Genomic DNA, 14,786 nt, shown 5'->3' with positions numbered 1-14,786 from the left:
TCATACCATTTAATGACTTTTTACATCATCTTTCCTTTGCCTAGTAAAAATAAGTCACATACCCATGGTTTACAAATTAGCCCTAATCCTCAACACATTGCAGCTCTTCACTGCCCATGGGTCCTGTCCCCATGCTATTCTCTGAATAAAGGAGCACTACTACCAGACTTTGAGAGTCCAAGAAATCCTTCTTTCAACTCTTTGGCTCACGGAGCCCGCATCAGATACTAACATCTTTTTTTTTTTTTAAGATTGGCCCTGAGTTAACATCTGTTGCCAATCTTCTTTTTTTCTTCTTCTTCTCCCCAAAGCACCCCAGTACATAGTTGTATATTCTAGTTGTAGGTCCTGCTAGTTCTGCTATGCAGGACACCACCTCAGCATGGCTTGATGAACAGTGCTAGGTCTGCATCCAGGATCCGAACTGGTAAAACCCTGGGCCACCAGGGAGCAGGCGAACTTAACCAGTTGGCAATAGGGCCAGCCCCTGATACTAGCATCTTAATCTAACATAGGAGGAAACTGGGGCTCCAGGAAAACAAATAAAGGTCAAAAATGCAACAAATAAACCACTACCAAAGAGTCAAATTTAGTAAAATATCCTTTGTACTGTCACTGTGATTTCCAGAACACTATTCCAGAATATATGCTTAACCTAATTACAGACAGCCTCATTTTCTCTATTTCAATTCATTTATTCAGAAATACAAACTAGTACCTAAAATGTGCTAGCACTTTACGTAATACTACAGTCAATGAGTTTACAATCTGGTGGAAGAGAGACGTGATATAATCACATAATAAAATCTATAATTAGAAAGCAATAAAGAATCATAAAAGAAAAAGTATATGGTATTATGAGGCAGTATAAGAGGAGAACTTAATTTAGACTTGAGGGAGGAGACACAAGGGAAGGTCTCTTGAGAAAGTGACATTTGAGACCTGAAGGATGACCTAAAGGTGAAGCTGTTCTTATCTTCCTCTCTATTGTCACCTGCTACCTCTAGTTGCTTCATCTCACTTGCTGAAAGCTCACAACTAGCTCATGAGTGTGGGTCTTCAAAGTCCAAGGGTATGACATATCTAATCAGATGCGTCACCTCAATTCCTTTTTATCCTCTCCAATGGCCACACCCTGCTAACCTTGTCAGTACCCATAACTGCTACACTTTGGAATCTAAAATTTAGATACCAAATTTCACCAAATCTAAGATGCCACCAATTGGAAGACTTGCCATTATTTCACATACCAATAAGATAAAAGTGTTACCAATTAAACTGACATTTCAACCTCAGAGATATTAAAATGGAAAATAAAATACTTCTAAAATCAATTAACTATGGTATCTTAACTCTGATGACAACTGCTAATCTTTTTGCCAGTCTCTCAGTCTATTTTTCCCATTATATCTACTCTTTTGACCTCAACACCTCTGGAAACTTGACCTTTTTATCCCAATCTGTTAGCTCTTGCCTGTTAAAAAACGATACTGAAGTTTAGAGACATGAATTTAGAAAGGCAGCAATTCTATAACTTCACAGTACTCAGTCACATAAGCAGAGACAGAAACAGAGAAGGCAGACTATAGGCATAACCCAGGAATTTGGGGACTGGTAGAGGATAAGAGCCAAGGAGGTTGAAGGTATTTACAGGTGACTAACTGAAATGATCAACTATTTGCCACTACCAGCATTTGTAATTCAATGCTTTAAAATACTTATCTCCCAAAACGTAACAGACTTAGAACCATTACATGACCATAAAGCATGGCAAAACTGTAATGATACACACCAGTCTCCCTCAAATCATGTGGCCTACGTGCCCCAGCACCAATACCACATGCCCCTCATCACAGCAAATTATTCTTCATCATGATAACGGTTTATTTTTTGAAATCTCTTTAGAATAATTCCATTATCTGAATGTTTCTGGCTTTTAAACTCACATTAAAAATCCTCTCCAATATATATATATAATTATGTACTAAAACATCCTTTAGAAAAATCATTCTGGGGTTTCAGACTTAAATTCTCTAAACTGTAGAAACATAATAAAACCAGAAGAGATCAGATCTGTTTTTACCCATATGTGTGGGTAAAAAATTATCTTCTATACACACAAAGTTTTATACTTCTACACTATGTGGTTGGCGATAATGGGGAACAGGTACAACACCCTCCAGACAAGTCATAAGAGCACGAAAGTACTCCTAAAAGTTGGGAAGTTCTCTTCTGGACTATCACTTCCATGAGATATGAGAGCTTCTAAGTGGATTTTTTAAACGTTTCTGAATAGAAAGCAGGGGTCAGTGAACTATGGCACACAGACCAAATTTGGCACACTATTTTTGTATAGCTCACGAACTAAGAATGGTTACTACATTTTTAAATCATTAACAAAAACCTTAAGAACAACAATACATCATGGAACATGGAAATTACATAAAATTCAAACTTCAGTTTCCATAAATAAAGTTTTATTGGAACACAACCACGCTTATTGGTTTACATATTGTCTATGGCTACTTTGTGCTACAGCAATAGAGCTGAGTAGTTGCAACAAGACTGTGTGGACTGCAAAGCCTAAAATACTTACTATCTGACACTTTACGAAAAAAGTTTGCTGAGCCCTGACCAAAAAAAGGGGCTTATTTTATTGTATAACTCAGTGATGACAGTGACAATTGTTTCCAAATGGGCAAAAGAGCTTGAACAAAACAATTTGAAAAATGATGACCTTATTCAATCAGAATTAACAAAGATTAAACAGTTTAATAAGTAAATTAGGTTTAATTCCATTGGTAAAATGCAGATATCAATCATACTACTGCAAATGAGCCACTTAAAAGAGTTAATCTTTGGTTTAGCTCTTGTAAGCCCTTCCCTGCTTCTCTTCAATTATTCCCCAAGCAACCCTAAGTAAGAACTCTCAAAAACTCCTCCAGGATTTTTAGGAAAAGCTACATAAAGGTATAGTATTTAGTCTCTACAAGCCTACCTAAGTACCTTCCATAGCTGTCATATTTCCATGTTTCAGGAAAACAAAACAAAACAGAAAAAGCAAGTGTCCTCATAAAATGTCAAGTGAATTGTGGCCAGTAGGTGGAGACAGTTTCTAACCAAACTACCAAACTAGAGGAGCAAAACTTGACTGAGTTGCAGTGGAAATTTAAACTATCTTCCATCCTTATCTTGAAATGTTTAGTTAACTAGATGGGACAAAGTGATTTTTCTCCTAGTTCAACAGTAAAACCAGGCTACCTCATACTTCCTAAATCAGACTTCACTAAGGGATCAGAAATAGAAATGCTCGTTGTTGAACATTCCATTCCCTATAGAATATAAACCTACTTTATCAGCTAGAATAAATCAAGGTTTCTCTTCACTTACCAATAGAAAACGACTATTTTTTGATCATTTACTCTCAATGAGGTTAGCCATCTTTCCTCCAAAATCAAACCTCACGCCTTCTCTACTACTCTCTAGCTACTTGATTATTTAAACTGGGAATAACTGACTATTCTGTGGGTAACGATTTTGATAAGAGCTCCAAATCACCTTATCAAACACTATTTACCTTCACTCGCAAAAAAACATCCTTTTCGGGGGCTGGCCCTGTGGCCGAGTGGTTAAGTTCGTGTGCTCTGCTGCAGGCGGCCCAGTGTTTCGTTGGTTCGAATCCTGGGCACGGACATGGCACTACTCATCAAACCACGCTGAGGCAGCGTCCCACATGCCACAACTAGAAGGACCCACAATGAAGAATATACAACTATGTACCGGGGGGCTTTGGGGAGAAAAAGGAAAAAATAAAATCTTTAAAAAATATATAATATCCTTTTCAAAGATTTTTCTCATGTCATAAACAAGAAAAAAGTTTCTTGGGGGTCAGCCCCATCGCCAAGTGGTTAAGTTCATGCACTCCGCTTCAGCGGCCCAGGGTTTCGCTGGTTTGGATCCTGGGCGTGGACATGGCACTGCTCATCAGGCCATGCTGAGATGGCATCCCACATGCCACAACTAGGACACACAACTGAAAATACACAACTATGTACTGGGGGGCTTTGGGGAGAAAAAGGAAAAATAAAATCTTTAAAAAAAAAAAAAGTTTCTCAGGGGCTGGCCCTGTGGCCCAGTGGTTAGAGTAGTGTCCTCCACTTCAGAGGCCCAGGGTTCACAGGTTCAGATCCCGGGCACAGACTCACACCACTCATCAGCCATACTGTAGAGGCATCACACATACAAAGTGGAGGAAGACTGGCACAGATGTTAGCTCAGGGCTAATCTTCCTTCACCAAAAAAAAAAAAAAAAAAAAATTTCTTTTATATACTGCAAATGATAGGAACAGAATCATGATTCTAATTTCTGGGCTACTAGTCTAGAGCTACAAGGCAATTTCTAGCAGTACACAGGAGGAAGAAGGCTATTTCTATCAGGCCTCAGGCAAAAGCATTCTAAACTTCCTATCTCAACTCCTGACACTTCTGCTACCCAAGCACTTAGTGCTTTGGAGCTGTTCACTAGCTTTCCAAAGCTCCCAACAGGAGCTTCACTTTGGGATTGGTCTATCCTACACTTTTGTCAGTACCTCTAATTTCAGTAGTATGCACAATCCAGCCAGGTTTTAAGATGTTGCTTATTTTGAAGTAAAGCATACTAAATGCAAAGGGCTCACAGGCAAGCCCTGCCACCATCACTACCCAGGAGATATAGGCAGTACAGACAATTTCTAATTGAAATAAATGAACAGTGATGTCTCACCTCTCCAACCACCCTACTTATAGTCACACGTTGTGCTAGGGATACCACACACACATACACACACACACACACACACACACAGTCTTGACAAGTGGGATACCTACTCCAGAAAAGTTGACATATCTTATACTAAATCTTAGAAAGAAGAACACAAACTAAAGCCTCTAAAAACTCTGACTCTTCAGGCAAGCATAAGGACTCTAATTTAGCAAGTTTAGTTTAATATCAAACTATACATTCACCTCTTTTACAAGGCTATTTTCAGAAACCATTTCTTTTGAGTATTGTTCTAAACCACCTAGTATGAGAAGGTCCTGAAATTTTTATTTTACCTTTCAGGTCATGTGAAATATAGGTGTAAGCATCCTAATCTTTCCATATTAATACAGGCATTTACTCCTTATCAATTGCATGGACCACCCTAAGAAGCCAAAATATTTAAATCCAATCAAAGCCAACATGGCCCCCCAAAATAATTTTATCTTTCTTCCCTGGATGTTTCTGCTCTTTTGAAAAAGTACCTAATTGGAAAGAAAGTCTGTGGCTGATGGTATATTAAGGGATACAGTGGTTCTTCATTGACTCCCTTTAGGTAGCCTCTCCTCTCCTCTTCCTATTATTTCCTTGATTTTTATGCTTTCAACTAAATATCTGTTTTGAGTAACCCTAAACGATTCCCCAAAATGAGACTCTCATAACCACACTTTGAAGTCTCCATCAGTTTCTTGAAGTAACACACACCGGGAGGGGCAAGAGTAGAGCAGCAGAGCTAAGAGGCTGGCTTAAGGTACCTAGGATTCCAGGGTCTAAAATCAGCTATATATTTATCCAAAATCAATTTAGCAAATAAAGGCAACAGTATGAATGTAGACAACCTTTAGAAAGACTAACTAATCTTTTATCCTGACTTTGGCCAAATTACTTAAACCAGTGGCTTTATCTCTGCATATATACACACAAACCCCCAGCAACACCAGTATTTGTTGGAATAAAGGATTAAGCAAGATCTTCTTAGTTAGAGGCAATTTGAGTTCCAGCAGGGAGTGTGGTAACCCCTCCAGGGATGCTTGTAGTTACAGAAACTCATTTCAAGTCGTTTCTCTGGCCATTTGCTGCCTTCACCTTAAGAAAATAATTAGGCATAATTCTAATTGCTTTTCCTAAACATTCATACACTTACTTATTTTGTACCTACCATGTGTTGAGTGTTGCGCTTTAATTTTCTTTCTCTATATAATGGAAAATGTCCCTGAGTCAGCTCACTAACAAAGGTTTGGAGAAATACCAAATAATGCCTAAACAGGGACTCAATCCCTACAATTGGTCCCCCTATTACTTATTTTTCTGCTTTCACAATGTAGGCTTCTCTTTAAAATACTATGGAATTGTTGAGGACTACTACTCTCTGAACTTAAATTAGTTGCAGTTTTTGCTCTCAATCTCAGGAAAGACTGACTCATATATAACATTTTTAAAGCTGCTGCTCTGCAGTGCACATCCTCATAGAACCTTAATCACAATAAATTTAGTTAAATCCTTTAAAACCAGATTGCTCTAGCTTCACAGAACAAGTCTGGCTGCTCAGCTTTAATTCCCTGGAGAGAAGAGAGAAGCTCTGCTCTATTATGAAACCAGCTTGCCTAATCAAATTCTCTTTCAGAGAAAGAGGTCAAGGAGAATAACTGCTGTGCCATTTTTTAATTCTTCCTTCCAAGAAATGACTGTGATCGACAGATGCTATTTCTTTGAGTTCCAATGGCCTACTGCCAACATCAACTAATTGTTCCTTAGTTAAAAGAATGATACCAAGCTACATGATTCTCCATAATCCATAACACTTTACATTTGTAAAGTTTTATAATTTTCAAAGCTTACACACACACAAACATACAAACTCTCTCTCTCGTTCATTCTCTCTCTCAACACCCCAGTGGGAAGGCAGAACAGATACCATCCTCATTTTACACACTGGGAAACTGCATCAAAGGCATATATCACTTGTCCAAGATACACATGTTAGGTGGTGGATCTAAAATTCTAACCTATGTTATCTGATAATCCTGTGATTTCCTACGCTTACATATCTTTGCAATCTCCTTCGTATGTCTACTAATTCCATTATCTGCCCCAACTTACTGAAACATTTACTAACATGTTCAGGTGATGTAGTGGTGTACTGGATATAGCTTTATGTGCTGTAGTAGAAAGAGTGATATTTGGAGACTGAGATGGGTTCAAATGACAGTTTTGCCACTTAAGGTGTATGACTTAGGATAAATTGATAATTGGCCTCGATTTCTTTATCTGTAAAATTAGTATACCACCGACCTCACAGAATTCTAAGAATTAAATGAGTTAGCACATGTTAAATTCCTGATACATAAAAGGCACTCAAATATTAATTTCCTTCTCTGGAACAGTACTAAACAGACCACTAGCCTCTTGAGAGCGTCTAACTCATCTGATTTCAGTGATCCCTAAAAACTGAAGGACGGAGATTAGTAGGGAAAGTAGAGTATTAACACTTTCCTGGCACTTTCCTCAGACGTGAGCTTTATTAGCTGTAGTCTAACTAGTAGCTTTTAGAGATGTAGTCAAACCAATTAAGATAAAAATAGGAAAAGGCAAATGTATCCAAATAAATAACAGTTATTACGGGCACACAAAGTAACTGTTCTACCAACTAAACATATATTTGAATGCCAGCTGGAATTTACCATTCCGTCTCCCAACAAAGAAGAGCTGAATTAACGTTACTTTTCTTACAAAATAACTAGTTAGATCCATATAAAGAGAAATAGTATGAACACTAATCTAAACAATCTTTCTCCCCTAGTACCAAACAAGCCAAATGGGATAAAGCACTTTTCACAATCAATCAATAATCATGTTCACTGTGAAATAATTTCCTAAAAGTGAATTAACAGTCTCTAAAATGAATTTCCTAGTTTAGAATAAATCACATCTGAGACTTATTCTCAATACCATATATAAATCCATACTAAGCCACCTCTTTCCTGAGATTATACTGTGTTTCAATAGACTGTTAAGAGATAATTGCTATAAATATTTGAATGACTTCAACATGTTAAGCCCCTGACCTATAAGAACTTACATCTGTTGTTACTGCTTTAATGTTTTCCTGTTTGAAAAAAGTTGTGTGTGTGTGTGTTGAGTGCCCCCAGACAAGTTTTATTCCATGGTTATAATCAATCCACAGCTTCTACTAGAACATTTTCAAGGCCATATGCAGACACTGATATTAGTTGAAGGGGCATACATATATTTGCATCTAACTTTCATGTGCTGCAAGAGTATTTTTTACCTCTCAGTCTTGGGAAATCAGCAAGATATTACTTATTATAATAAATTTAGCATTGTTATTTCTTGGTTTTCTTTTTTAAAAATTCCTTTTCCTCAACCATTAAAACTGAGCTTACCAAAAGTAAAGTTTCAAAGATAGAAAGAAAATAATGCTACTAGATATGTTTGCTGTATCAATTTGATGAAAAGTGGTTAAGCAAGATGTTTGAAAAGTAGTAATGTTCCTCAATCTAGAACTCAAGTTGTAAAACTATCTCCCCAAGAATTTATCCCTAGTAATAACTCGAGTATCTGTTAACAAATAAATTAAATTAGATTCAAAGCTTTCCCTATTAACATCACTTTCATTCTCATATGACATCCAATTTTACTGAACAGGAGAGGAAGGAGTGACATATAGCCAGTCTGCAAGGAATATTGCACAACCAGAAGACTCTACTGTATATATGCTACAGCCTCAGCTGTGACACTCACTGATTATTATAGTCCTTGTGAGTTATTTTCTCTTTGTCACACATAAATTCATAATAATGAAGGAAGCAAGGAGAGATGAGGAAACTAGGACAACTGCCTCTTTAGGGCTCACATATGAGAATGCCATGAACATGTTAGTAACCACAAAAAACAAGTTATAATCACATAATCAAAGGAAAAGTGATGGCAAACAAATTATGTTACAAGCACCATTCCTTCTAAAAATGTTTAAGATTTATAAATTCTATGAATTCTAATTTTTTTACAATAAGACAGAGGATCATAAGAACTTACTCTTTAATAGTTCATACTTATTTGCCTTAATATTACCTATGAAATGATGACCTAGGGAAAAAAAAATAGGATTCATTTTTCTGGGGATAAAGTTTCACTATAAAAAAACAACTGGGGGCTGGCCCTGTGGCGTAGTGGTTAAGTTTGGTACATTCTGCTTCAGCAGCCTAGGTTCACAGGTTTGGATCCTGGGTGTGGACCTACACCACTCATCAGCCACGCTGTGGCGGCAACCTCCATATAAAGTAGAGGAAGACTGGCACAGATGTTAGCTCAAGGTTAATCTTCCTCAAGCAAAAAAAACCCAGAAAACGAAGAAGGTTGGCAACAGATGTTAGCTCAGGGCTAATCTTCCTCAGCAAAAAACAAAACAAAAACAAAAAACAAAAAAAACCACAAAGAAAACAAAAAAACTGCCTTAGCCATGATTACTTATCATTATACAATAATAAATGAGTAATTTTATTTCTTGACCATAAAATCTTTTTATGAACGCCATCTCATCCTGCAAAGAGTCTGTAGTAAAGTTACTAAAGGTAATTTAACAGCACAGACTCTGGAGAAAGAATCCATGATTTGAATCTTGGCTCTAACACTCACTAGTTGTGTGACCTTGGGCAAGTTACCTAATCGCTGTGCCTCAACTACTTCATCTATAAAATATGGAGGGGGGCTGGCCCAATGGCGTAGTGGTTAAGTTCGCACATTCTGCTCCAGCGGCCTGGGATTTGCAGGTTCAGATCCCAGGTGCAGACCTATGTGCCAGTCATCAAGCCATGCTGTGGCAGCATCCCATATACAAAACAGAGGAAGACGGACACAGATGTTAGCTCAGGGCTAATCTTCCTCACCAAAAAGTAAATAAAAAAATAAAATAAAATATGGAAGATGATAATAATCCTATCTACTTAATAAGGCTGTGGTAAGAATAAATGATATATACATAATCCATGTAAAAGTACTCAGAACAGTGCCTATCATATTATGAGTAAAGTTAATTTTCTTTAGTTTCCTGCAAAAATTTTTTAGGTTTTGTAAAATAACTGGATAAACTCATGGGGAACATGTGTATGATGACATGAATGTTCTTTGCCATTTCTCTTAAGGGAGAAAAAAACGGGGGGGGGGGATGCTTTTAAACATTATTTATTTATAGCAAGAGAAGTAAAATCAAAGATCCTGATCTATTCCTTTGAATAAAAATACTGTGAAAAGATTCACCAGAAACAATGGAGTAAACAACTCCATATCTGCTAACAAATAACAATTAAATAACACTCACTTTTTAAAAAACACCTATTTATTTCACATTCACCTAGAATATTTTTCACTGTTATATCACCTTTTTTCAGATCAAGCAGGGAAGCCAAACTTGACACTGTTCCTCTGTCATGCCTCTAAAATGAACTCATATTTTTAAATGTTGCTCAGAACACTCATTCATTCAACAAACATTTATTGAAAGCCATGCACCAGTCATCAGGGACACAAAGATGACTAAGACATGTCCACATCTTCAAGCTTAGTCTATTAGAAGAAAATATGTAAAATTACTAGAAAAGGAATACTGTGTGATAATAATAGCAATGAACTAAACATATTACAAAATGTTTAAACCTAGGAGTTAATAATGACACCAAAAACAAAACAAAAAACAAAAACCCTAACCAGTCACTCTTGGAGAATGCCAGTTAACCAATTCACTATTTTGAAAATTGGAAAATAAAAGGAAAAAATCAAGCATTCATGCTGACTTTTCTATATGAACTATGCCACTGGGTAATCAAATAGTAGATAAGGGGAAGTTTCTGTTTATAGAAGTATTCCATCTGATAAATAAAGAATGATAGACTGAAACATCACCATTTTGCAGCTCTTAATGATTTAATTGATCTAAACCAATATTATTAATAGCTACTGACATCACAAAAAGAGAAACAGACATGCACCTCCTGACAGAAGTACTTACCATTCAAGAAGAAAACTGAGCAAACTTCTAAATCTAAGTACCAATTTACAGGAAATGTAGAGGACAAAAGAACATGTTAAAAGACACCATAGAGACACAATCAGCAAAATTCAGACTTGTCAGACAAGACAAATGACTCAGTTTCTACAACAAAAAATTATGAAAGAAAATAAGAGAGAGACAGAAAGACATCCAGAGTCTTAAGAAACAAATCAACCTACTGCACTGTACAAAATTTATTTGCATCTCAATTCAAACACACTGAAAAAAAATGTATGAATGACACAATTAGGGGTATATAAACACTCACTGGGTTCTTGATGCTATTATTGTTAATTTTTTAAATGTGATAATGAAATTGTGGTTATTTATTTAAAGCCCTTATCTTTTAGAGATATACATAGATATGTTTATAGATAAAATTATAAAATGTTGAGAATTTGCATACAATAATCCAGAGGAATGGTGGAGTGGGTACGTGTATACATGAAACATTTGGCCATGAATTAACAATTGTGGTACATGTTTGACATTTTCTACCACTAAAAACAATAAAAAGAAACAGTAAAGATCAAAATGATGAGAGAGCACAAGTGAGACTGTATGTAAAGCACTTAGCCTATGCATCACAAGTACTAGTCATAACTATTATAAAGCTTACGGATGGGACTAGATGACCTCTCAGGTACTTTTCAAATCTGAAAGTCTAAAATTCTATGACTAGATCATTTTTAAAGGTCATTTTTATCTGTAAAATTCTTCAGTCCTTCCCCAGGGATCTGGCTCAATTTTGTTCTCCCACTGGTTCACAATAGCCTACAAAAACAGTGAACAACAACTACTTTTAAAAAACACATGAACTGGGATTGACTCCCAGTCCAGTGCTTGGAGTTTCGGCTATAATATCACCCACTTCAATTCTGGAGTCTGGATGTCATACTGCTTAATTACCAGGTTATACAGCCAGTACTGATTAAACACGTGGGAAATCTTGCTTTACCCAACGGTGATAACTCTTGTGTTTCTTTTTCCCTACACATAAATAGTTTGGGAATCGTAGTCCAGAAACCCCTGGAGGTAACAAGATACTCTCAGGAGTTGCTTGAGATCAAAAGTATTTTTGTGATAATACTAAGATATTTTTCCTTTTTCAGTCTCATTATATCATAAGTGTACAGTGAAGTGTTCCAGACGATATATGACGTGTGGCGACGCACCAGACTGAATGAAAAAGCAGATACGAAATTTCAAGCTGTTTTTAATAAAGCTAGATATCAAAGAGATTTTCAAAAACATAAAACAATGCCTTTCTTCCCACTAAATGTTTTATTGTTTGGAAAATACCATTATTTTTCATGAAAATGTCATTTATATTACCACGTAATGGGCTTATTATTTTCAAATAAAACAAATATTTTTAAAATTTCTCAGTTTTAAATAAATAGTAACACATAATGTTATTATTGTTATTTTAAATAAAATAAATTTAAATTCTCAGTTTTAATTCCTAATACAGTAAATATTGATAGATATAACCCACATACACAAAAGCTCTTTGGGATCCTCAAATTTTAAGAGTGTAAAGGGGTTCTCAGACTAAGAAGGTTGAGAACTAGAATACACACAATTCTGTCTGATTATGTCTGTCACTATACCACCTCACATTACCACTATCTTTTATGTTGCATAGCCTCAATTCTTTCATTTTTACCCTACAAAGGACACTGTGCTCTAAAACTAGTTGGTTTGATATACCCAAAATTTATTTGGAGGGTGGAGGGTGTCCTGGTTTAAACAGAGAGGATTACTGCTCACAATTATAAAAAATATGAAAAATCACATGCATTCTACAAGGTCAGGAAGAACACTTCCCTTTGGAGGGAGGTTGGCATTAAGTCCAAGGACCTAAGTTCTTTCTTTTATGATATTTTTCTTTTTCATTAAGACTTGCCAGTGCTGGAAGTCCTTAATCCCAGTTCCCTGACACCACTGGAAGACTTTGGCAAAACAATCCTTCCTGGTCAGGCTGGGGAAAGCTGGTCATCTCAGGACACAGAGAACTGTTCATTTCTTTGCCTTGTGGATTCTTCTTTAGGAATCTCTAAGAACTGATCTTTGCCCAGTACTTCTAACAAAAACTTGAAGTTTAAATCAGTTCAACAAACTTGGGTGAGCTCTTGAAGGAATGACAAGGAGACCACAGATGGGAGAGAAAGAAAAGAATGCAGCACTAAACATAGCCAATTCTAGCTATAAATACATACTTACACACATATAAATGCAAACATCTAGAGTTGGCTGCCCCATCCTCCCTAACTCCTGAGTAGCACTGGACCCTTCTGTATCACATCTTCTATTCTTTTACACTCCAAAACATTTTAACTGAATTTCACATTTATAAAAATAATGTGGAAGAAATGTGAAAATGGCCCACCTTCTAAGAGCTATAACTCCGTAAACTGATAGAAAAAACCTGTACTATTCCAATTTGCTAAAAATAAAGCTCCAGAAACTAATCATTTGACTTTTTCTATTTCTTGATATACTTTCCTGCTTTGAAAAAAGTTTCTTTTCAAAAAATTTCATTCCTGCTCCTTTCCAATTAATTAACAATTACATATTGAGCATAGAGAGAAAAGATAAAGCAAGAGTGAAAGTGACAATCTAGAATCCTCCAAGAGGATTCCTCATCCTCATTCCTCATCCTTGGAGAGGTCACACTGCCTCAGGATAGCCCCCCAACAGTGATTTCAAGCTTTTTCTAACCCACCTAGAGGTTGAATTTTCCTATTCCTCATTCTTGTCAGGTGATCCTACTTCCTCTCTGAGAAGACTGCTGAACTCTCTCATCTTAACTTCAAAATCACTCCCTACTCAAAATCAACCCCATCTCCCTATCTGTCTTTCCTTTATTACTTCCACCAAGAGAATTCATGTCCTTCTCACTTCCCTTAAACTATTCAGCTAGAACACAGTCTCCCTACCCTAGGAAATCTTGGAAATAAATCATTTATAATACAATAGTATTCAAATTAAATAATTCATTAGGCTAGAGGACAGTGATCCTTTTTTTTTTTTAAATGACTCCATTGTAGAAGGATTTAAAAATATTAAAATAGTTTTAATATTTGGATCTTTATTTTGTTTTTTAAAGCCTCAGGATGTAAAATGTTTCTTTATTCTATTCCTGGGAGGTTTCTTCCCCAAGGTCACAAGATCAAATCAAACCAGATTAGTAGACTGGTTTTAAAGTAAAAAATGACCACCTGATGATATTTGGAACCTAATATGAAACAAGATAGTGATAGTGAGTTCAGGTTTCTGAGCCTGTAGTATAAGTATTATTCTATTCACACAGTCATAGAACATAACAAATTTCTTTGTTTTAAAGATAATCACTGAACCCTACTAGAAAAAAAGCAAAAGGAATTACCTAAAAAACACTTAAAATATAAAACTTTAGTCTCTTGAAGAAGGTCAAGTTTAACTCAAGTCTGGAAAATTCTAATTTCTAATTCTACCTTACCTTGACAAATATACCTGTTTGGTTTATGTATTTATTATGAAACATTTTAAGCACAAAAAAAAGAATAGAAAATAAGGGGGCTTCCATTTCCAGACAATATGGAGGAAAAGGTGCATGATTTACCTACCTGCCTGAAACAAACAAAAAACCAAACAAAACATATGAAACAATGGTTTTAAAGACACTGCTCATCAGGCAATGAATGAAGGACAGTGATCCCTGAGAGACAGGAAAACAAGTGAGGTGAGCCCTGTGAATGCCTCAGCTTACTGCCTTGAGACCATTACCAGGGCACAGGTCAGGGACGAGGAACCCAGGTAGAGTTCAGCAGATTGTCTTAGTTGAGGAGATGGAGCTGAGAGTTAGAAGAGATGAAGGCAGACAGAGTTTGCAGGAGAGTGTGCTGGAGAGGAGAGGGCTGCACAGAGAGAACACTT

At 36.3% G+C, this 14,786-nt stretch overlaps 1 protein-coding gene and 1 long non-coding RNA gene across 7 annotated transcripts in view; one reads left to right on the top strand and one right to left on the bottom strand.

The window, feature by feature from the left end:
* The window catches only part of LOC139045664 (uncharacterized), a 70,357-nt gene extending 58,032 nt beyond the window's left edge, over positions 1–12,325 (top strand). The window contains exon 4 of one of the 2 annotated variants that reach the window (XR_011504487.1): positions 11,978–12,325. This is a non-coding gene — a long non-coding RNA (uncharacterized lncRNA). The remainder of the gene's footprint in view (positions 1–11,977) is intronic. The other variant, XR_011504483.1, reaches the window with a different exon arrangement.
* The window catches only part of AHCYL2 (adenosylhomocysteinase like 2), a 171,477-nt gene that overhangs the window by 105,200 nt on the left and 51,491 nt on the right, over positions 1–14,786 (bottom strand). The gene's annotated exons all lie outside the window — the stretch shown is intronic.

Source organism: Equus asinus, chromosome 1 (assembly GCF_041296235.1).
Source record: "Equus asinus isolate D_3611 breed Donkey chromosome 1, EquAss-T2T_v2, whole genome shotgun sequence".
Classification (NCBI taxonomy): domain Eukaryota; kingdom Metazoa; phylum Chordata; class Mammalia; order Perissodactyla; family Equidae; genus Equus; species Equus asinus.
The sequence above is the reverse complement of the archived record's forward strand: the minus strand, read 5'-3'. Positions and strand labels throughout refer to the sequence as shown.